The sequence below is a fragment of the Pyxicephalus adspersus genome, chromosome 1 (genome assembly GCF_032062135.1).
Source record: "Pyxicephalus adspersus chromosome 1, UCB_Pads_2.0, whole genome shotgun sequence".
NCBI lineage: Eukaryota > Metazoa > Chordata > Amphibia > Anura > Pyxicephalidae > Pyxicephalus > Pyxicephalus adspersus.
Window position 1 is genome coordinate 33,730,189 of NC_092858.1, and position 24,004 is coordinate 33,754,192.

Consider the following 24,004-nt stretch of genomic DNA (forward strand, 5'->3'; position numbering starts at 1 on the left):
ATGTATGTATGTATGTGACTGCTAATAAGGTCTACAGCCAGCTTAATAGGACACATCGGCAGATATTTTATCTTTCTGAGGTACATAGAATGTAGACCAGTTTCCATGTGTTAAAGCAGATGTGTCTGGATTGTAATCCTCCTGTCTGGATTTTATCCCAGTAGTCAGATTTTGTGATGTAGTGTCTGGTTTTGAGATAATTATATGGGTTTTAGAAAAAATGGGTCAACAGAGCCTAAGCAGTGAAAGGATAACGTCAGAGCTCATTTTAACCTCACTGCTAAGTCTTTTGATAACTAATATGTGAGGGACACTACTGCATTGGACCTGTTGATTAAAGCTGGTCACAGAGGGCTGCTGGATGTATATTCATGATCCAAAAGGTCTCAGGACAGAAAATCATAACACTACATAAACACATTAGCTCAAGCTGACTACCAGTGAATGGAGCAAGACAATTATGGTACAAGAAGGAGCAAAATAGATGCTACTGGTGTCCTTCTAGAAGAAGGCGAGCAGTAGTAATCAGAACACATTTGCTCACTTTCTTCTTAGCCCAGCAATGTCTCGAACCAACCAGTGATGTGCTGTACAACAATTCTATCTGTAAGGGTGACATTCATCCCACTGGCTAACAATGTATGAAGTATTCTTCCTACTGACCACCACACCAATGATCTGTGGATATAGTAATTATAATGTTGTTGTATACAATCTGTTGGGGTATGGTAGCGAAATGCAGGATGTGAGATATGGGTCTTGGTCTTGCACCACACGTCAGGCGTCAGAGGAAAACTTATTTATTGTCGTGTATGTTGGGGGGGGGGTTTGCAATGTTGTGTTTATGTGCTGCGTAACAGTGCCTTGGGTGAATGTACCCTGACTGTATTAGGTTTTCGTGTGAATGAAAGGCTTTTTTTTAATAAAAAATCTATAGTTGGGGTTCCCTGAAGACCTAAAAGCTAGCGCAAAGGTTTCCCCATGTTAAAAAGGGCTTACATATCGGCACGATTTCCATGTCATGCTCAGAAAAATGTGTCCATTGATCCTATTCTACTAGATTTTCCTGTTTCCATTTTCATCTTTGTGCAACGTTCTCTTGCAGCTGTTGCAAGGAGCCAATCTTCAGCTTTGCTGAAAGTACTCTGGTAGTTGCAAACACCAGGACACCAACCCAATCTCCAGTACTAATTACTTCTGTCTGGTACATGAAAGATTCAGTCTAGGTAAAAGAAAAACTGGCAAACCTTCCACATTAACATTTCTGGCTATGTATCCCAAGAGTCTCCATTCTCCTTTTCTGGCACCAGGAGTATTGCTTCCAAAAGCCAGAGTAATATCCTGCAAAAACTAGATTTAGGAATTCAGGTTCAACAATCTCCCTGTTGACATTTAGGCACAAATAAAATATCTGATTCTCTGTAAAAGAGTTTATAGTCTTATGCAAACTTTAATAATATGTGTGAAACCAAAGCCCTGTACAGATTCTGTTGGTGGAAACGATCTTTTATGATCATTTCCAGTGACAGAAGAAGGAATGAGCACTGTACACATATCACTGTTCTATTCTTTGGAGAAGGGAGGGGGGATAACAAGTGAGTGGCACTCCACTGCCTGTGCTTTAAAAGAAAGTACAGCAGTTGTCCACGCTCTATGGACATATTGATGAATGGCATTCAGGGACCGTTGTACACATGCTAGATTTTTGCCCAAGAATATCTCAACTGTTATTCACAGAAATAATCAACAAACAAGCAACAATGATCTAATGTGTGTTTGTTGCTTCACACAGGGCTTTCTTGTCTTGATCCTGGATGTTGGTGGAGAGTGGTACAGGAGTAAGCAAAGGTGAGCACACACTGCTTGGGAGAAAGTGAGTTAAACTGGAACTAAACCCAGCAGGGGTTACGTGTCCACACTCCCTCACAGGTTGCCACCATCTTTCCTTATTCCTCTGCCCAACAGTGATCTTGTGTCTTTCTTCATTGGCCATGTCAGGGTGACGTAACTCCTGGGCAGGCTTATTGGAGTCCAACCATCCCCGGCACATGCAAGGGAAGCAAGGAATGGTGGGTTTCCCCAACAACCACAGCTGAACCTGTGCATGTGCAGCTCAGCTTATTCCCAGGATGATCAGGCAGGTAAGACGCGTTGCAAAGAGGGCATCGCCCGTCCCTTTCTGAATTTCAAAAGTTCAACATGGGACTTTAGTTCCACTTTAAGTGATCCAGTTACTTTGCATTACATTGGTTATGAGTTATTTTAGCTACATTTGTTTCCTTTCTTGCATAAAGTAAACTGATAGATTTGTTTCTCATCCTCATTGTTGCTTTGTTGCATTCCCTGCACAGTTTGAAAGCTTGAATTGCTGCAGTTGTCTAAAACTACTTACCTAGTCTGGGCCCATACATTTAGAAACAGACAGCAGAAGATGATGAAAGTTTGCTCACTCTTCTAGTCAGTTTCTTGGTGATGGCCCAGCAAGAACATTTTCAGCCTCAGTTGATGGAGCAAGTGTGCCTTGTTTGACTGTAAGTTGATACTAAGGCCCTGATTTATTAAAGCTCTCCAAGGCTGGAGAGAATACACTTTGATCAGTGAAGCTGGGTGATCCAACAAACCTGGAATGGATCTGGTCCAGGATTCAAAACATTTGCTAGGAAATAGCAAATGATTTTGAGAAATCAATTTTCAGGTTTTCTGGATCACCCAGCTTCACTAAAGAAAGTGTATTCTCTCCAGCTTTGGAGAGCTTTAGTAAATCAGGGCCTAAGTCTATGCAGACTGGAATAGGTTCAGGTCAACAATAATTGTGTGCTCAGGGTAGCACAACCATAAATCCAACTCTGAGCAAGCCATGGACCTCTCTAGGATATCACTAGTGATATATAAGTGTACAGTGGCCTGGAATTGCCTTGGGACTGTTACAAGGTGTTAAGGTGGTTTTGTTGCATTTTTCCATATCTTACACTAACTCTCCTGGCAAATTGCACTGCTAAGTAAATTATTTCAACGTAAAGACATGATTGCTTTCTATCGGCTGTGTCATTTTGTTACAATCTTCACACTAAGTGCTAATAATTTTTAAAGATTGCATCTCCCAACTGTTTGTCAGTTGTTACAAATGCTGCTCATTTACAAATGCTGCTCTTTTACTATGTGCCAGTTGTCTGGGGCTCAGTAAAATTGCTTTTTAATGACATTTCTGTGTCCCATTGTGTCTGTGTTGTTGATGTTCATTCAAAAGAATCTGAAGGTCAAGGGGGCAACAGAGACTGCTGCAAAGACATGTGAGAGATGTATGAGTTTATGAACAGCAGTGAAAGGGTTATTGCTGCTCTGCCCTGACAAGTGCACACCAACTGGTCAAGGAAATTGAAAGAAGTTTTTACCTTTAAAAAAAACTTGCTTTGTATATCTCTGTAAATAGAAATCCTCGCTCTGCCTCCCAACATTGCTCAGCAACACCTGTGCCCGGCTTCTTTCTACCAATCAGCATTCAGTACCCCCTATGCCCACCAATACCAAAGTGCTAGTATTGGCTGTTTATTATGAAGAGTCTTCTTATTGGTAGGTGTGGTGGAAAGATGTAAGATGATTGGAGCTCAGTGTGGGGAGGAATTTTGCAGAGTTTCTCTATGAGAAGAGCCAGAGAGAGAGAGAGAGAGAGAGAGAGAGCAGAGCACCCAAACACTATAAATAAAAGATGCTTGCCAGCCGCCTTCCTCCCCCTGGACCGACCTCGCAACGACAAGACTCCGGACAGAGTCACTCCTTGCCTCTCAACAGTACTATGCAACATGGGCTGGTATTACCCTCCAATAGGAATACTTGCTGGATATTTAAACAGCCAATCAAGGTCTGTGACTATGTTTGTCTCATCCAATCAAAGGATGCCGCCAGGCAGCCCTATACTCCTATCACAGAAATTTCGGACCATTATTGGAAGGCTGGTAAGGGAGTTGGTCAGGAGGAGTAGGGTGGAGGGAAAAGACGCATTAAGTGGTAATAAATTGGAAGTGGGGGGAGTGTGTGAGGAAGCATGTGTATCCGAATATCAGCATGCTGCATCAGCAGCTCTGCACATCTGCATTTGTGACACTGTTCTAAAAGTCTCAGTACAACTTGGGTTGTAGATGATATAACGTATACTGATATAAGTGCATGTATAATCAAACCTATGAAATAAAACAAAGAAAGTTGAAAAGTGCAGGAAATTATGCCAACCTTTACCATTCCCTATACCTTATTATAGGTAAAAGGGTTCAGGTAGGCCTCTGTTCCCCCTGAAGCAATAAAGATATTTAAATCAGAGCTATAGTTTGCAATGGACCTCCAGTCTATCTTTCTTGGATTGGGGTGTCTTTGGGACCATGTCTGGCTGGCACCTGCTTTGAAGGCACCCAACTAGGGGGTTTGTTAAATGATGACATTTTTAGTTTCACTGCATAGGTAAAATCTGATTGGTAGGTTACAGAATATTGGTCTTTTCACTGCTTTATTAAATAAGCCTGTATGAGTGTATTGCTATATCCACAGGAGCAATGGACACCTGTACACTGTGATTCACGCCATGCAGAAAATCCTTGTCTGAACACAACACACTGTGTGCTCCAGGTATGGTGTCAATTGTAATTTGACTTTCGATTTTCGCTAAACCCACAGACAGAAATAAAAACCTAAATCAAAGAATTGTTCATTGCTATGGCAATACCTCAAACATAATAGACAAAATCTAATAATGAAGACTAAATATCCTTACGCAACACATACAAATATTTTTTTAAACATCACTTCTAGTCTCTTGCTCTCCGTGCTAGCAGTATTTGTGTTGTGTTAGCCATAGACAGTAACAGAGAAGTGAAAATGTGGGCAGTGATTTTCATGGGATATATATTTTTTGGTGAGCAAGCTTTGAAAATTGGTCTATTTTCTTCCATATTGCTTAACAAAGCCCTGAGGGATTTAAAAAGTTTGCATCCCAAAATGTATCAGTTACTTAATAATATATGCTGCTTGTGTTTATTCTTTCCAGCCACTTTCCGGGTAACCTTGTTAGAGCATTTGTTATTTGACAAGCTCTATACACACATATAATGCTGTAATGCAAAAAAAACTCACCATATATATTTATACAAATTGCATATACTGTGCCATAAGGTACAATATACTATTAAGCTGTAATAGATAACTAGTGGATCTGTGAAACTAAACTCCAAATAAATGATGCAGCTACAAAGGTATCTACATACATTCAACCTTGGAGGTGACATGGCATACTGGGACTTGTAGTTCTATAGTAGATAGCGTAGTGCCCATATAACTATGAAATGATCTAGCTGAAATCTTACCACGTTTTCAGCAAAAAAAAATAGGCATTTCCAATAGTTTAGGCTCTTCAATAGTTAAGGTGCCCAGAGACGAGAGGCGAGCATGGTACAATCTATCTTATTTCCGATTAATTAAAAGATGAATGCATGTCCGTGGGCGTTCCGGATTTGCAAGGCACAGGTGGCCTTGCTGGCAGAGGGTTGCAGTGCCAAGGAGGTTGTTGTTGACACTTTGGTGTCAAGACCCACAGGGCAATGCTAATGGGGGCTATTTATAAAGTAGTGAATCTTTCACTGAAACATTCTGTGGTTGCCATTAAAATACATGAAGGTATGTTTCAGTGAATGTCAGATTCACAGCTTTATAAATAGACCTGAATGTGTCCTTCAATTACAGTTTGTAGCACCTAGGGGCAGATTGGGGCTTTTTTGTTAGATACAGCTGAATGATCTTGTTGAATATATTTGTTAATGCCTTAATTTACAGCTTTATATCTTAACCTTGCTTTTATGTCTTATAATGTGCTGGTGAGTTGTTATCATCAGCATTACTATTTTGGTAATGGGTATTAAGGTATAGGTACTGGTTGACTAATTGAATGGCAACCCATGCTTGCTTGGTGCATTTTTTGAGTGACTGAAGTAGAGATATCAACATCAAAATTACTAATCAAAACAGGCACAAGAGCCTTCACTTTTGGTACCATGCAACTCCATACACAGTGGCTCAGAGGTTAGCACGTTTGCAGCACTTGGTCCCATGTTCAAATCCTGACCAGGGCACTATCTGCATGGAGTTTGCATGTCCTCCTGTCCTTTGGACAAGTCTGCAGGTTCTCCAGGCACTCCACATCCCAAAAACTTGTGGTTGTATTTATTGGTTTCCCACCAAAATTACCTTAGAGTATTAAAAACATATGACTGAGGTAGGGAGATTAGATTGTGAGCCCTTTTCAGGGACAGTTAGTGAAATGACTATGAATTTTGTAAAGCGCTGAATAATATGTGGGTCCTATATAACTACTATATATATATATAGTATATACTCAGTATATATACTCTGGGGGTATGATAGGTGCAAAGATATGTAGACAACACCTGCCTAGAACAGATGATATAGTCAAATGACTTTCTTGTTAAGCAGAGGATCATTTTCAAGCTTGTCATAAGATTGTCCTTGGCTGACCTACTCCCAGCCTGTCCAATCCTAACAAAACAGTAGATATGTTCCCCATTTACAGCCAGACCCACATTTATATCAGTATCCCCAGCTTCTCCTTTTACATTAGCGTTCTCTACCTCACATCAAAGTCCTCTCCCTTTAACATCAGGACCCCCCTATTACATCAGGACCAGAATCCTACATTCACATCAGTAGCCCCCAGACCTCTTTTAGTGCCGACCCTCAGAATCTCACCCATGAGTGTAACTGCACTGTTGTAAATGGAGCTGGCAGAGATGCTCTTGACTTTTGTCTTCCTTTGTTGTACTCCTTTGACAGATGACGTCATCTAATGCAGAACCAGAAAAAGGAAGACAACGGAAGAGGAAACCCACTTCTGACTCTGTGTATAACATTGAAAGTGGTCCCAACGAGGGCCCCTACAGTCCCTCTGGAGTAAGGGACCCAGTCCTGATTGAGACTATCACAATCCGTGTTATTATATCACTGGTTTACAACAATTAGAGCAATGACACATGAATACTGATTTCTATGTGCTACTGTACTTTACCTTACTAAGTATGACCAATATGGAGCTCATTGATGGAAGAATACTTATCATGTCTAAAAGACTATAAATACTATAAATCAAAAATCAGAAAGTTTACAGCTTTTAAACAGAGTAAATAATGTTTTCTGCTAGGTTGCTCTAAATTACTGCACCTTGACCTATGAACGTGACCCATGTTAAGGCTTAAAGTTCTAATAGGTGGTGAGGTTGCAGTGCAGTTACCACCTAATCATGCCAATGAACCATGTCCACTGTTCAGATGCTACATATGGGTTTATTAAAAGATTGTAAGCTCTTCGAGGCAGGGTCCTCTCCTCCTGTATCACTGTCTGTATTAGTCTGTCATTTGCAACCCCTATTAAATGTACAGCGCTGTGTAATATGTTGGCGCTATATAAATCCTGTTTATTAATAATAATAATAATAATAATGGGGCGGCTGTAGTGAGTGGTTGAGAAACTACATAGGGAATGTATGAAGACACAAAAGCTGTGCATTGAGGATGATTGCAGCTGATTGCATTGATTTAAGATCCTATTCTGTTTATTGTTAACATGAAAAGAAGCATATTTTGATGGTGGCACCATGATGACATCTGTTACTCTGTAGAGCTGTCATTACACAGACCACCATCTACCACCTCAATGCTAAAAAGACAAGCTCCCTTTATCCTGTGAAGCCTCTAGGCCAGGGGTCTGCAACCTGCGGCTCCGGAGCCGCATGCGGCTCTTCAGCCTCCTTGTTGTGGCTCCCTTCGGCTGCCGCGGGGAGATCTCTGATGGGGGATCCCCTTCCTCCCAAGACACTGCGGAGGAGGGGGATTCCCTATCCGGTGTTCCAATGAAAAAAATCTACCAGTGAAATAAATCTACCACGGGGCGTGTACAAATGGGTGTGTACAATGACATCCCCCTCCTTTGAACCCCAATTCCTCTGGAATGGGGAGATGTACAAAACCAAAAATGTAGGTGCAAGTGGGGGACACCAGTGACTAACACCCCCTAAAATTTAATTGTTAGGCTATCATCAGAACATAAAGAACTCTGCCCATCAAAAAAATCTACCGTTACACATTGCGGGAGGCACCTGAACCCCGATTTCTCTGGAACAGGAAGGGGGTACAGGTGAACAAAATTAGAGGTGCAAGTGGGGGACACCTGTGGCTAACACCTCCTAAAAACTCCACCCATCCAAAAACACCTACCCTGTTACACATTGTTGGAGGCTTCTAGCACCTATACCCCAATTTATCTGGAAACGGGGGTACAGGTGAAAAAAATTTGAGGTGCAAGTACGGGACACCTGTGGCTAACACCGCCTAAAAATTCATAAAAACTCTGCCTATCAAAAAAATCTACCCTGTTACACATTGCTGGATACATCTAGCATCTGAACCCCAATTTCTCTGGAACGGGGGGAAGGCGGTACAGGTGACCAAAATAGAACACTTATGGCTAACACCACCTACAATTGAAACGCTAAGGCATCGTCAGAAAATAAAGAACTCTGCCCATCAAAATAATCTACCCTGTTACACATTGCTGGAGGCTTCTAGCACCTGAACCCCAATTACTCAAGATTGGGGGGTACAGGTGAACAAAATTAAAGGAGCAAGTGGGGGACACCTGTGGCTAACACCCCTTAAAATTTCATCGCTAAGGCATCGTCAGAACATAAAGAACTCTGCCCATCAAAAAAAATCTACCCTGTTACGTTAGAAGCCTCCAGCTTCTAATGTAACAGGATGATACGTTAGAAGCTGGAGGCTTCTAGGGGCATAGTTCAGTGTTTAATTTATTTAAAAGTAGGCCTTCACATGCACACTTGTTGTAACAGGTAAAATTAAAAAGATATTAAAACTTTTAAAAGTTTATAAACTGTGTCATGTTTTGCGGCTCCAGACTATTTTTCTTTAGTGGAAGAGGAGGCAAAATGGCTCTTTTGATAGTAAAGGTTGCTGACTGTGCCTTCCCTTTCCCCATCATTTCTGATGATGGGCAGATTATCAGGCCTCTAATAGAAAGCAGGGCGGACATAAAGAAGTAAAATACCCAAATAAACATTGCACTGCTAAATGTTAGCCCGCTGCCCGAGGCACTGGCCTGTACGGTCTCTTCTGTATATATGGCCACATTTGTGTGTTGATCCATTAGACCCTGAGTCTCTGAAGACACAATTGTACAATATTTGAATTTCATCATCAAGAAAATAAGTCACCATCAAAACCCTGTTTCTTGTACAATCACAACACAAGGATAATATCTTTATGCACTAGAAACAGCAGATTAATGCAAAACAGGTTGGTGTTGCCAAGAAGACATCAGTAGCAAGCAAGCTTATTTAATTAGAGGAATGATACTGGAACATTGATCAGTCTAAAACAGTATCATATTGACAAGCATGCAATGCTTCTAAAGAATCAACACTTCTGTTTTGCTTCTTCTGCATTTTACAGCAGCCTCACATATATCACAATGGTTTTACTATACATAATGTAGGTAAATCTTACAACCTGAATAGATTTGGGAGCAGAGATTTATCTCTATGCCAGTATATTTATAGAGGTCCTCTTACATACAAATTAATTTGGCGCATGATTTCCATAATGGTGTTCTGATTTTACTCTACAAATTGTTTGATTTGCTATACTGTATCCTTATATACTTCTAAAGGTTACTGCAATGTTTGCATTGAAGAATCGGGAATAGCTTCAGGGTTTTTTTTTACAGGTAATTGGCTCCTTCAGATACAAGAAATAAAGGTACAATGTCTACAAATCACGCCTTATAGTACTGGGCAGGAGCAGAATGTATACAGCAATGAAGGAGGTAAACCTGGAGTCAAGAGTCTGCAGGTCATGCTATATGAAAAATGACACAAGCTAATGTAACTAGCAAATATAAAGCCTAATCCACAGAAAACTGACACTTTAAATAAACTGTGGGTAAAAATACTGCAACACTATTAGAAGCAGGTAGCAGAAAGTGCAAATTGTTGCAATTTGCATAAAAACAAGGACACACCACTTTTGACTCACTAATGTACTGTAAAGCAAATACAAGACGTTTCTATGTTTTAAGATTACTGTGCCATTCTGTTGAAGCAAATTAATATTTGAAAAGCTGGCATAGTCCTCATGAATTTTCATATATACCAGCTTTTCTGGCATCTGCCACATTGCCAGCCTTGTTCCACCACACATGCAGTGAGTTGTCCTTCACATTATCCCTAAAAACCAACAGTGGAATTATGTGCAGCTGTCAGTAAAAAATCACTAGTACATGGTGTAAATATGGAAAATCCTCAATCATAATTATAACTATTATTAAAGCCTAAGTCCAGGTTTAGGATAATGTTTAAGAATTCAATGCTCTGCAAAGCAGCTGCTATACTCATCGTAACTCTAGAATGGTCCCCTGCACCCTTACTTATCAATGATCCAGCATTAGTCTTTTACCAAGAGGAATGGTGCCTAGAGCCATTTATACCTTTTCAGATAAAGGGTGTCATCGCACCACCATGGAATCACAGGAGAGTACAGAGAAGAGAGACATATCGTTATATGATGCCAATCTCTGCAGGATTGCAGACCAAGCCACCACTCATAGACAAAGAGGACATGTTGTGACTTCATCCTCTCTCCAGTGCTTCTTCTGCCTCATATCATGATCTGTCTACACAGTAAGATGTGTCACTGCAATTAGTCCAAAATCTCAATTTTTGCTACGGTGTTGCCTTTGGTTTATACCACAAATGTCCCTGCTTATACATTATGTAGGCATGGTCCACCATTCACTTCCACATCTCATGGTGGACAATTCTGAAGAAAATGTGAATAAACTGAAATTGGGTAAAAGAGGCTGGAGCACTGAGCACTAACAAAAACTAATTAAGAAAAACAACTGTTTAATATATAGAGCTTTAGTAATTTAAATGTTATCCTGTTGAGGTTTAGTTGTACTTAAAATTATGAGAAATAAAATGACTATAGGTCCCTGAAACACAAGGTAATATGAACTATGCTGGAAGACATTTGTTTGGTAGAATAAGTATCCAGTAATGAGAATCCTGTGTTCCTATGTAAAGGTGTGTTTGCTGCACCCTAGAATTGTATAGCAAGACCCATGGCCTGCAAGAACATAGAATATATCTTTATATGCATTATATAACACAGCTACTAATAACACCTGAATATAATTTGTTAATATATTGTGATATTTTAGGTATTATTATTATTATTATTATTATTAATAAACAGGATTTATATAGCGCCAACATATTACGCAGAGCTGTACATTAAATAGGGATTGCAAATGACAGACTAATACAGACAGGTATATTAACTATGTTACACAAATGGATATACCCTGATCTAACTCTAAACTTTTGTAAGGAAAAATTATTGTATTTCTTTTTAATGGACTGGATCGAAGCTTCTTTGGACAAGGAACTACAAGTCACAAGGTTTTTTACATCTTATAATATCTTATATCGTATATTACTAGACTTCTCCTCCAAAACCCTCCGGTACAACTGGACTCTATACCTTATTGTCCTTGATTTAATCTGCTTTATATTGTGACTCTCATTTGTTACCAGTTGCAGTGTTATGCTGTTACTGATGTTTAATATCTTCATGATTTATATCATGTTTTTCAGAGTTTTCTTTTTTACTGTTACTTGTTACATCATGCAATACAAAATAAATAAATACAAATATTGTGTTATTTTCATGTTCTAGTGATGTCCACCAGGCTCCTTTTGTGTTGTATTACATGCACACAGCCTGCCAAGAATTGTGCTTTTACATGCAAGTCATCTAATTGGACTTCAGAGGCAAATGTTCATATTTTCTGGGACTATGAAAAGTGGACACTTTCAGTGCTACTATGAACATCCATCACCAGTGTTGCTGCTCAAACTATAATAAAAGATACATTCTTTCACTGATAACTCTTGCACTGGTCACAAAGCATTGAAATGTTTATTATGGCAATTAGAGGACAGAGGAAATGTTCACTGGCACTAATTCTCACTTTTCAGTGGCCCAGGGCTGGTTAGATGACCATATATATATTCAGGAGAGCAAGAATCTGTGACTGAGGTTTAGGAGATTGATGACCATATGATAAAAATTAGGCATTTGTAGAGGTTACCTTTAGTCAATACAACATAGTGGAATCTTCGTAAATCCAGAAGTATAGGCAAATCACATTTTTTCCGGAAAATTTAAACTTGGCCTGGGTCCACCAGATTCAGAGCTTCTAATGGTCAGTGAGGACTCACATGCAAATTTAGGGTTTTAGTAACCTCTGCTTATGCATTTTTACCATAAGCCTAATTGAGATTGCCTAAAAAAGTATCTGTTATAGTTTTTTTTTAGCTGGCTTTATCAACCATTGCATACCAATGGGACCAACAGATACGAGACAGCTGACCATTTTAATAATTGTTGAACATGTTGTGCTCTCCATTGGCCCCCTTCCCGTCTTTGAGAAACAGTTCTGGCTGTGCTCTCATCCTCCATCCTTCCCTAAGAACAGTAGAACATTTGGCTGATTAGTTGTGGTGTGGGGCAGTTGGGGCTTTTGGATGGTATCAGCACATGTGGCCCCATCTCTATTGTCTTTGTCACAGTGTTTACAATCAAATCCCAAGAACTTGCTGGCTGACTTTCTGGGGAGATGTTTCAAATGGTGTAGAGATCTCCAGATTTCAAAAAATGCACCCTTTTTTTATATACTGTTTGATGTCTTCTCTGGACAGAAATTCATGCAATGCAGAGCGGAGAACAAAGAAGAGCCCGGAGTAATTGATTTAGTAGGGGCCCCCCACCCATGCTTAAGAGCTTACATGGGAAGCTTGCTGGTGTAACCTCATCACTCAGGGAGTCTCTCTCCTCCCGCCCAGTTTAAGCTCTTCAAGGCTTTCATATTATTTGTCACCTAATGTTTTCTTACTAATAATCGATAAACATTGATCCATGCCTGTGAGTGCTCAGCAATTCTACCCTAGCCACATAAATACACATAAATTATTAGCTCCACAGAGGCCAAAATTCAAAAGATCTGCATACTCCTAGACTTTGTAAACATAAATACAATACTAGACACGGCGTCATCATTTTACAACTGTAGGAACATTACTCAGCCAGTGATGCCAAACAAGACAGTGATATATATAAATACACACACACTTCTTATAGATTCTAATATCATCTTGCCCTAACAGTTCTATCAAAATGTTTCATAAAATGGACTTAAATGGTCTAATTAAAGAAATTTTGACACTGATCTTAGCTAGTACCCTGGCTATCTTGCTAAAGGCATCAATAATTTCCGACTTACTGACCCAAGAAAAGTATTGTGATAAGAAATGCAAACTTTTTATCTTTTGCATATTTGTTTTGGGTTGGTCAAATATAGAAGCCAGCAACAGCCAGACATGTAGAATTTTCGAAAGGAAATCAGCAATGCCAGTTGATACATTTTTTTCACAGGTGCATTGGAAGGCAGTAAAAAAATGGTGATAATGAGCAGAGTTCAGTAACCAGTTCACTGTTCACCATTCATGGAACTACCTTAAGATTCTAAAGATTCAGGTATTGCATTAGGCTGTATATTGTTTAATGATTACTAGTGGGTGAAACAGATAACAGCTAATTGCTAACTGATGAATACATTTTCCAGCATGCTACAAAATCAAACACGGAGCAAACCATGTATTCAAAAAAGTAGCATTAGTGAAAATAAACATGGGCCTGATTTATTAAAGCTCTCCAAGACTTTGAAAGATAAACTACCATCCGAGAACCTGGGTGATTCAACAAACCTGGAATGGATCTGGTCCAGGATTAAATTTTTTTTTGCCAACTAATAGCAAAATATTTTAAGAAATCCATCCCAGGTTTGCTGGATCACTCAGGTTCTCCCATGATAGTCAATAGCTCAGCAGTAGTTGCAAATTTTTGAATCTTATGTTGTTATGAGAGATATACGTATGTATAGCAAGTTAAGAAAATGAAACGAGAATTAACAATGGACACTCAGCATTTCAACAATAAAACATCAAAAACATTTTTCCAAATCTGATAACTTCTATACAAATTCACCCATAGTAACGCAGTTTTGAACATCAGTGTGCAATGTCCATTCTGCCCTGCAAGCCTGTCTCAAAATACAGACCCGTACATGGGACACTGATCATACTATGTACCAATACAAAAACATTATACTTCACCAACATAAAATGCAGTTATTTGCTTCCAAATAAAAATAAATGAAGAACAGCACTGTCCAATTTAAAATGCAAAATGACAAAACCAGTTACTTAAACAATCACATCAAGCCAAAAGCATATGAACAATGAACATTCTGTTTAAGAATGATGCAATAACAGCATTGTGACACACTGATACCTATGCTATCATATATATACATAACATTTACATTCAACAAGACGCATCAAATGATAATGGTAATTAATGCAATGCACTTAACAAAATTTACTTATAAGAACACTTAATATATTATAACACTTATTCTTATAAGAATTATAACTGATGAATATAGAATACAGACAATGTCCAGGTAAACCCAATTACTAAAATATGATCTTTAGCATACAAACGTGTATATTAATATATTTAAAATTACCCTGCCATGAAGGTCCTTAATCAGGTACTACCTGTTATACAAAGTGGCATGGGTCCAATGTTGTTACCATTGGGTAACGCACCCTGAGAAATGCCATACAAATGATGTGTATGTAGACAACAAGTGGGCAGCAGGAAATCAGCATCACTGGGGTGCAACACAGGATGGAAAAACATAATATTACATTTATTTAGAAATCAATTATAGCAAACCAAATAAATTTTATTCAGGGTTCACATCTACTAGAGCCAAAGATATGCACCAACCTGTCATAGATAAAGTTTAAAAAGTCTACGTCACCTTAGCCACATAGAACAAAAGCCAGTCCATGGCCATACACATAACCATGCATGCCGTTACCCCGCAGTCATACCACGGCTATATATCACAGCATAGTGCTGTGCACACACATGTGCACACACACACCCCTATATGTGGCCATACAACCATGCTTGCCTTGTGAGTAGCCACCTCCAAATACCACACCCCCCTTGTTTAAGAATGAACTTCTAGTGCCCCTTTATGGTTAGTCCTGGAATTGCAGTCTTCAAGTTAAAAAAAAAAAAAAAAATATGGGAAAAAAGACCCCATCAATGCAATTCTGTGTGATTGAAACAGTTAATGCTGAAATGAGAAGTGTTACCTTTTACTAACTCTCCATGATTCACATTATCAATTATAAATCCTTGCAATCTATGGCTGGTTGTCTTCTATTGATTATGTATTTCTTTAGCAGCATCATGTTATAGAATTGCTTCTACACATCTGATAACATTAGCATAAAATAAATCTGGCAGATATCTATTTCTCTGCAGTTTTGCATAACCCTTCATCCATCTTCCAGGCAATTTATCTTTGCTGCCCACTGCCATTATCCTTCCATTTTGCTGCATCTCTCTGAGTCCATTTTGTTGTGTCTGTCCTACCTAGTTATCTTTATACCTGATGTATGGTAATCTTCCAGCTATCGGCTAAATAAATGTACATGTGAATGAGTGTGCATATTTATAATGTCCATATTGTCTGGTCCTTATAGCAGCACATGCAAACTTAATCTTCTATGAAGGTCAGTGTCAGGATAGCAGTAACAATCCATTGCTTGCCATGTGTTAATATTAAAAATTATGTATTCTAGATGAGTAGGTAGAACTATGCAGCCATCTGTGCAGAACAGGCCTAGCAGCCAATAAACTGGATAGACACACAATGCAGACTGTACATCATCTTACTATAATAAGTGAGAACACAACAGATGCATGGTTGTATATATGTCTGTATGCACACAGGTAGAAGGGAGCCATAGCAAGCAGATTGCATATAGAAGAGGGTGGAAGATGGAGCATCTCTGCATCCCTTACCTTAATCACAGCCTCTGTCTGTCTCTCCTGGTCCTCTGCCTACACAATAGTGCAGGAGTCTGCTATCCCCAGGGCCTCCTGTCACAGCTTCTGCATAGTCCCCATCTGGCTAATTGTAGTCTCTGGAAGAGAGAGGATCAGACTGGGTGTGGAGGGGGATGGGAAGCCCTGAGACCCTGTAATTCTCCCTTTTGGAAGGACTGATGAAGCCCAGTGCTTGCACTGCTTTTTTTGGTGGGGGGTGGATGGATGTAGGAGGATGATGGAGAGAGAGGAGGACCATGGACCAGTATCCTCCCATTTCTCAATGCATCCCTATGGAGGTCAGACACGCCCTGGCTCAGCACCACATTGCTACAGGCTGCACATTAACCCTGATCAGCATCAGCACCAAGGACAGCAGCATCATCACCATTATAAACTCCCTTCCTTCTACTGCCCTCATTCATCCATCTGCTTACTGATCACAAATATTGCAATCATAAATATATACAATAAAAGATATACTAAAATAAAAGCTTTAAATATGATACAATACAGAATTATTAAGGAATATATAAAGTCAAACACTTACTTTTGGAAAATAGTAAACAGTATAAAATACGCAAGAAAACTGATAGAAGATGTAACCCTTTTTTATCCAAAACAGAAATGAAGAATAGAAATTAATCTATTTGTGGCAGGTTTTACAATTATATAGCTGTAATTCTATTTAGGTATAACTAAGATGTTGTAATATTGTGTATGAAAACTGCACGCAAGTGATGATGTAAGTATTTAGCAGAAAACTGAAGTAAAGACTTCCAAAGTTATTTTATGTTTTGCAGACCATAAACATAAGGATAGCCACATAAAATGGTAACCTTTTTATGCTGTACATGTTTTAAAAGGTGGATTGCACTTAACACTTACTATACAATAATAAAATCCTTAACAAAAAGTGCATTAGGCTATAGCAATTATTCATTAGCATAAAGATTCACAATGGATTGAATTGTTCAACTGCTAAATTAGTTTGTGTGCAACATGTATTTGGTGTTTCAGTGGACTGCCCTTTCTTTAAACACATCTGTGTTGTTTAATTTTGTGGATGTTACGAATCAAACACATTCTTATTGTACTTTATGTAAATAAATATTTATATCAAGTACCAAAAGAAGATCAAAAACATACAAAGATTGTCCATCAAAGGATTTTATGGTAAGTTTTATTAAAATTTATATATCTTGTGTTTGTTGATTCAGAGACACAGAAAGTCTTGTACATCCAAAAGTAGTGCAACTGACAGGTTGGCCAGCAAACTCAATAAAATACCTGGGGAGATTGTCTGCTGCTTCACCTACATCAAACATCAAATTCTTAAAGCTATCGTCAAAGTAACACTGAATGCTAATTGTCTTTAGGAACTGGGTCAACATTGTCACTCCAGTTAGTAGACCCCACAACCACAGATGTTCTTGGAGGGGGATGCCTAGTGTACCAGAGCTGATACTGGATTCAGTACACCTAAGTGTACCCAGGGTGCAGCAATGAGGGCTCAATGAATAAATGCCGGAAGGGGGGAAACTAGTAACTACATGTTCTTGTAAGAACCCTGTCAGTTTTCAGACCCTGAATGTCCAATAAGATGTAGATGTTGTCTTCTAGACAAGGAATCATAAACAGAATGTAAATGATTTGACTCTTCCTGGGTAGAGAAATATGAACTGTCCCTTCTAGTATTACGAGACACCAAAAACCTGTGAATTAGAGCAGACACAAGCAATTTTTAGAATGAGAGAAACTAAGGGTGCAGAGTCAAAACTCTTGACCATCTCTCTCCTCTCTTGAAGGTCTTAAAGACAAAAAAGAGTCAGGCAAAATTAGCTGCACTCCCACATTTATGAAAGTGGTGGTCAACTTCTCACAGAAGAAGGGTTTACAGAGGGTTTTGCAGACTTTTTAACTTTGAAGAGAAGACCAGGACCCATATTTTAGCGGCCTGAATGGTGCACATGTAGGAGTAGCAAAATGAGAGGGGAATCTGAAAGACCTCTCCTAGGACTGGGCAAGATTGGTGTTCATTAACAATGATGCCATCCAAAGTAGGTTCAAGCAGATGCTGTTTCCAGGGTAAAAGATCAAGAGCTGTTTAGATGCAGGAACCACAGCCGAGCACTATAATCAAAGGAGAATAGGGCTATGTGAAAATAAAGGCAACAAGCCAATATGACTGAGCTTTAGGGCATAAACCATTAGTTCCAAATGTTCCATATTGAAATGTTTTGCAGAAATGATTTAACCCATACAGCTTGACTTTTGGGCATAAGGGATTTAGCCAGGACTGAATATAGGGTATTTGCCAGTTGTTAGACAATTCCAATGATCGATTTAAAAGAATATAAACTAAAAGCAACACTATTAGGCAGTCTATGATCCAACAGTAATCTCTATAGGGCATTCTAATAAGCAGTGTGAATAGCTTCTATATACAAAAAGAATACATCACCAAAAGGGTTGGCTTCATCCCTGCACATGATGACAGGGAAACAACCCAGGCTTTGCATCCACTCCATGGTTGAGTCTTCTACCAGGGCAGATGTTGCCCATCTTTTAAAGTTCTCTAAAGTTCAATAAATTTTAATCAAGCAAAGAATGAATCATTCATCCCAGAAATTTGGGCAGGGTCACTGGAATAATGGAAAAATGTTCCTGCTCAGAAGTTGTTTAGGTTTCGCCAACTCCCATCTCGTATAAGGCTCCCACCTTGTATCAATGTCAAACAGATAACCTGGGAGACTAGGTTTTATCAAAAAGTTATATACACAGGCACTCATAGGGGTACTCCTCACACCTTTCTACAAACAGCAGCTTCATCATCGCTTCCAGTGATCACTATAAACCATCTGGCTTTTTTCCTTAAACACAGAGATGCAACCTGAGCATTTTCTCCTTTGTGAAGGTAAGCCACTACTGGATCCACTATCACAGTATACCACAATTAGGTAAAATTTTGTTTATGATGACCCCATATACATAAAAATTCAGACTGTCAAAATAACACCTGAGAATCTAGGGAATTTCTTACAGGCTAAAATGTTTGTACATTTCTATTTAAATTTAGGAAAAAATACATGCCATTTCAAAGGTGCATATCCATGATGGTAAAGTAGACTTAACATTGTACATTGGACATTGTTGAATTAGAGAGAGTGTAGAAAAGGGCAACTAAATTATTAAAAGGAATGGAGGAGCTCAGCTATGAGGGGAGAATAGCTGAACTGAATCTTTTCTCCCTTGAGAAGAGTCGTATAAGGGGGGATATGATCACCCTGTATAAATATATAAACGGTCCATATAGAGAACTCTCTTCCCCAATATTTTCTTTGAGATCATTACAAGGAACAAGGGGGCACTCTTTGCGTCTGGTGGAAAAGAAGTTTAGGCACCGGATAAGGAAGGGATTCTTTACTGTAAGGGCTGTGAAAATGTGGAATCGGTTCCCTCAGGAAGTAGTTTCAGCAACTACTATAGATTGCTTTAAGAAAAAGCTGGATGATTTCTAGAAGCACAGAATATAACTGGGTATTAAGGCTTTAAAGTAAAAATAACAGTGACTGTTGATCCAGGGAAACATCGGATTGCCTCATGGAATCAGAGAGGAATTTTTTCCCTTGTTGAAGCAAATTGTACCAGGGTTTTTTTTGCCTTCCTCTGGACCAACTATGTCTTATAGGGTTTTATATATGGGGTATATTTTTTTTTTCCCTAGTGGTTGAACTTGATGGACTTTTTTCTTTTTTCAACCTAACCTACTATGTAACTATGTAACATTTGATGTCCACTATACACAAAAACAGAATTTTCCACATTACAGGACATTGATATTTAAAATATATTGGGATACAGTGCTGTCATAGTTAACTTTGAAGACTATGCTCTTTGATCCATTGAAGTTACCAGCCAACTAAGAGAAGTGAGGGTAATGTTGTAATACCCCTAAGGTCTAGCCATTTGTAACTTGATATGACCAGCATACACTGTTAATGGCATAAGTGATCTGGAGGCAGATGAGCCCAACATACAGTGAAGATGGAGGAGATGTAATAACATTGTTATTTTGGATTTTCCACCTATCAATCACGAATCAGATAACATTGCAAATAATGACCAGAAATAGTGTTATTAGGACTCAAAGGGTGATGGTTGAATCTGAATAGCGATAGATCTGCTGACTAACTCAACACTAATTAGATGTTGCACACAATCCTTATATTTGTGTCATTATGTTTAAACTATAATCTGCGCTATCTGTTTACAGATATCCTAATTAGTGTTTGTCACCACCTGCAGGGGGTAAATCGTAAACAGAAACAAGCAGCATAGTGTAAAAATGAAAACTGTTATTTAGAAATGTACTGATTAGTGGTATGACTAATGCTACAGCTATTAAAGGACCCACTTAGTAATACTTAGTAATTCAATTTAGAATAAACAAAATACCATGGGGATGTGGAAATTCTCAACATTATTCCACTGATGATCTGCAAGATTCACTTTCATGATCTGTTTTGGCATACTTATCAGCAGCGAATACCACATTGCATGGGATTTTACAAGTTTAAATTCTTCTTAAAAGCCATACATTTATTCCCTGTTTTACCCTGTTTTAAGTGCAAAAGTATATGTTCCCACTGAGCTTGTAATAGGGGGCTCCTAATATTGGCACCAGTGTAAGGGAAAACTTAGTCCCACACTGACGACAATGTAAGTACTAACTATTCTCCTAATATACACCTGTGTAAGTGGGCACTTTTCCATTAACCGCAAATGTAATTGTGGGTGTTTACATGAACATCAATGTAATAGGAGTCTTTACATGACCACCAATTTACTATGAGGTGAGGTGGTCAATGTACACATTGCCTGTAAAGATTTGTTTACGTTGACTACCAATGTAATAGGGGGTGCTTACACTGAGCACACATGTAATAGGGGTTCTGTACGTTGACCATCAATGTAATATGGGGTGTTTACATTGACCAGTAATGTGGTAGGAGGTATTTACGTTGACAACTAGTTTAATAGGAGGTATTTAGATTGACCACCAATATATTAGGAGGTGTTTACATTGACCACCAATGTAATAGGAGGTGTTTACATTGACCATTTACATTGACCAATAATGTAATAGGGGGTGTTTACATTGACCACCAATGTAATAGGAGGTGTTTACATTGACCACCAATATATTAGGAGGTTTTTACATTGACCAATAATGCAATTGGGGGTGTTTACATTGACCACTTAAGTAAGTGAAGTGTGTTTACACTGACCACTGAACCAGCACCACATTTATAGTTTACACAAACGCATACAATTTTGAAGGTGCAGGATGATTTATTGTAAAACATGCATGTGCATAGGTATTTACATCATGAAAAGAAATACTTTGTAGAGCCACCTTTTACTGCAATTAAACCTGCAAGTCTCTTGAGGTATGTCTTACCAGCTTAGCACATTTAGCCACTGGGATTTTTCACATTCCTCAGAGCAAAAATGCTTCAGCTTCTTTGAGTAAAATGGCAGGGCACAAATTTTAAACTGAGTGACCACATGGAATAGTCACCCCTGGCACCCCTCTTTCTGATTTAATGTCAGTCAATAAATACATTTATAGCTTTATCTATCTGCTGCCTCTAGGTGGCAGTCTGTTGCCAGGCGGAAGAACCTGTGTAGGTGCTTGTCACTGGTTTTGCTGTCAATCTTGTGGCTGATTGGCAGCTCAACTTTTGGAGGGAAAAGAACCGTCCAATGACGTCTCTTTATATGCCCATGGTGCTGAAGGAGTGTCACATTTTGTCTCAGGAATTGTCAGCGGTTGCCAAACAGTGGTCCATGAGAAAATTTAGGTTCATCTGACTAGTAACCGTCTTCCATGTGTTTGTGGATTCCATCACATTGGACAAACTTGTTTTCTTTTTTTTCTCTTTAGGCAATGGCTTTTTTTTTATCCACTCTTCTTGAAAGCCCTGCTCTGTGGATTTTATGGATTAAAGTGGTCCCTGGACAGATAATCCCATCTCTACTGTGGATCTTTGCAACTCCTTCAGTGTTATCCTTGGTGTCTGTTGTATTCTGATTTTTGCCCTCCTTGCCCAGGGTGTAAGTTTTCTTTCAGGTCAGGTTTGCAGTGGTGCCAAATGCTTTCTATTTTGGATGGATATTATAATGCTGATCCCCCCTTATCTATACTTCTACTGAGATTTGTTTCTGACCTGTTTGGAGTTTTCTTTGCAGCACAATTAGGCAAGCAACATGAAGACAGAGTCAGGGGACTCTTGGAATCAGTCTATTTACAGTAAGTATGCAGACATCATGTTAAGTCCATAGTCATGTCACTAGCTGTCCCTCAAAGGAGCTCACAATCTAATGACCTCAGTCAGTCGTATGTTATGTCTTTATGTATTGTGTCACTAAGAACGTCAGGGAAAGTGTTAAAAAGACTCCAGGGAATAGAGAGTAGATAGGTCTGTGTAAGTTTCTAGGAAGAAACCAGGGGCTTCAGGGCCCTGGAGCCAGCCAAGGGAGTGAAGGGGGGTTCCTTGGCCCAACCCAATCCTGACTGGGTTAATATGCACCAGCATTCAGGTGCAAGGAGAGGAGGAAGTAATCAGCCAGAAGGATCCATGCTGAGAGAGAGCCAGAGGTATCCATGCTGAGAGAGAGAGAGCCAGAGGGACCCAAGCTGAGAGAGAGCCAGAGGGACCCAAGCTGAGAGAGAGCCAGAGGTATCCATGCTGAGAGAGAGCCAGAGGGATCCAGGCTGAGAGAGAGCCAAAGGGATCCAGGCTGAGAGAGAGCCAAAGGGATCCAGGCTGAGAGAGAGCCAAAGGGATTCAGGCTGACAGAGTGATCAGCAAGAGGCTGAGGGAAGAGGATCAGCACTGTGCTGCAAGCTGGAGGGTGCTTAGGAGGCAGCTCAGCTAGTTCCCAGAGCTGTGGGGGAACAGAGCTCGGCCTTGCACCAGCAACGATTACATGTGAGTGGAACATGCTTGTTTTGTGTTCTAAAGACTGCCTTGTATTGGTTTTGCTTAAACTGCTTTAATGTTAGTCAGAGGGGGACTATCTCACTAGTGGTATATAGTTGCTCAGACAAGCCATTTCGTTTGTTTGTAAAAATGCTAATAAATAGACCGGCAGGAGTCTGTTTTTAACTGCAACTTTGAAGTCTGGTGTCTTCTGACCCTGTTGCTGTGGGCGATCTCACATTAAGGTAATGCTTATGTATAGTAACCTTTAAAACAGTCTAAGGTCAACTTTGGGGGGAAGTCAATTAACCTATCTGCATGTTTTTTTTCCTAGTGTTTGGTTCCTAATGCTAATACTCGCTCTCTCGAGCTGTTTTCTGGAGTCTGGAAGATTTGGGAATTGAGGATTTAGTGGATTTATAGTACAAAATAATTAAGAATGACTTTGAAGTCATTTGTCTGGATTTCTGTTTTTTCATGAAATTATGTGTATTATATACATGTGTAAACCTTAAATATCTGCTATTACTGTATATTATCAGAATCCTTTGTCTCATAAAAAATAAAACTAAATAAAAATAAATATATTGCCTCATCAACATTAATTAAAGTCTGATTTAAAAAAATATTGATACATTAATGCTAATACATTAAAACACTGTTTGTGTATAGATTTGTGGAATTTATGCTTTTCCATCCTTCAATTAGTAAGGAAGATGAAGCCCACCTATGAAGATACATACTACAGCACAATCAATTATTAATTAGTTTGGTTGCTTAATATAGCATCACACAGCATGAAAAATGTAAATATGTGATTGAAGTTCATGCTTATGAGCCCTATGGTAAAACATGTACAATCTGCTCAATAAATGAAACAACTTGCTTACTTTTAACACAGCTGAGGAAGTAAGT

At 39.1% G+C, this 24,004-nt stretch overlaps 1 protein-coding gene and 2 long non-coding RNA genes across 3 annotated transcripts in view; 2 read left to right on the plus strand and 1 right to left on the minus strand.

Moving 5' to 3' along the window:
• Window positions 1–16,335, minus strand: part of MAP3K12 (mitogen-activated protein kinase kinase kinase 12) — an 82,675-nt gene extending 66,340 nt beyond the window's left edge. The window contains exon 1 of the mRNA XM_072406104.1: window positions 16,077–16,335. The gene's annotated coding sequence lies outside the window, so the exon portion shown is untranslated. The remainder of the gene's footprint in view (window positions 1–16,076) is intronic.
• Window positions 2,898–7,383, plus strand: LOC140326989 (uncharacterized). Its single transcript, XR_011919957.1, has 2 exons — window positions 2,898–4,617; window positions 6,832–7,383. It is a non-coding gene; the product is annotated as an uncharacterized lncRNA (long non-coding RNA).
• Window positions 10,872–11,785, plus strand: LOC140326995 (uncharacterized). The gene is made up of 2 exons (XR_011919958.1): window positions 10,872–11,286; window positions 11,398–11,785. It is a non-coding gene; the product is annotated as an uncharacterized lncRNA (long non-coding RNA).
• Window positions 16,336–24,004: the final 7,669 nt, after the last annotated feature.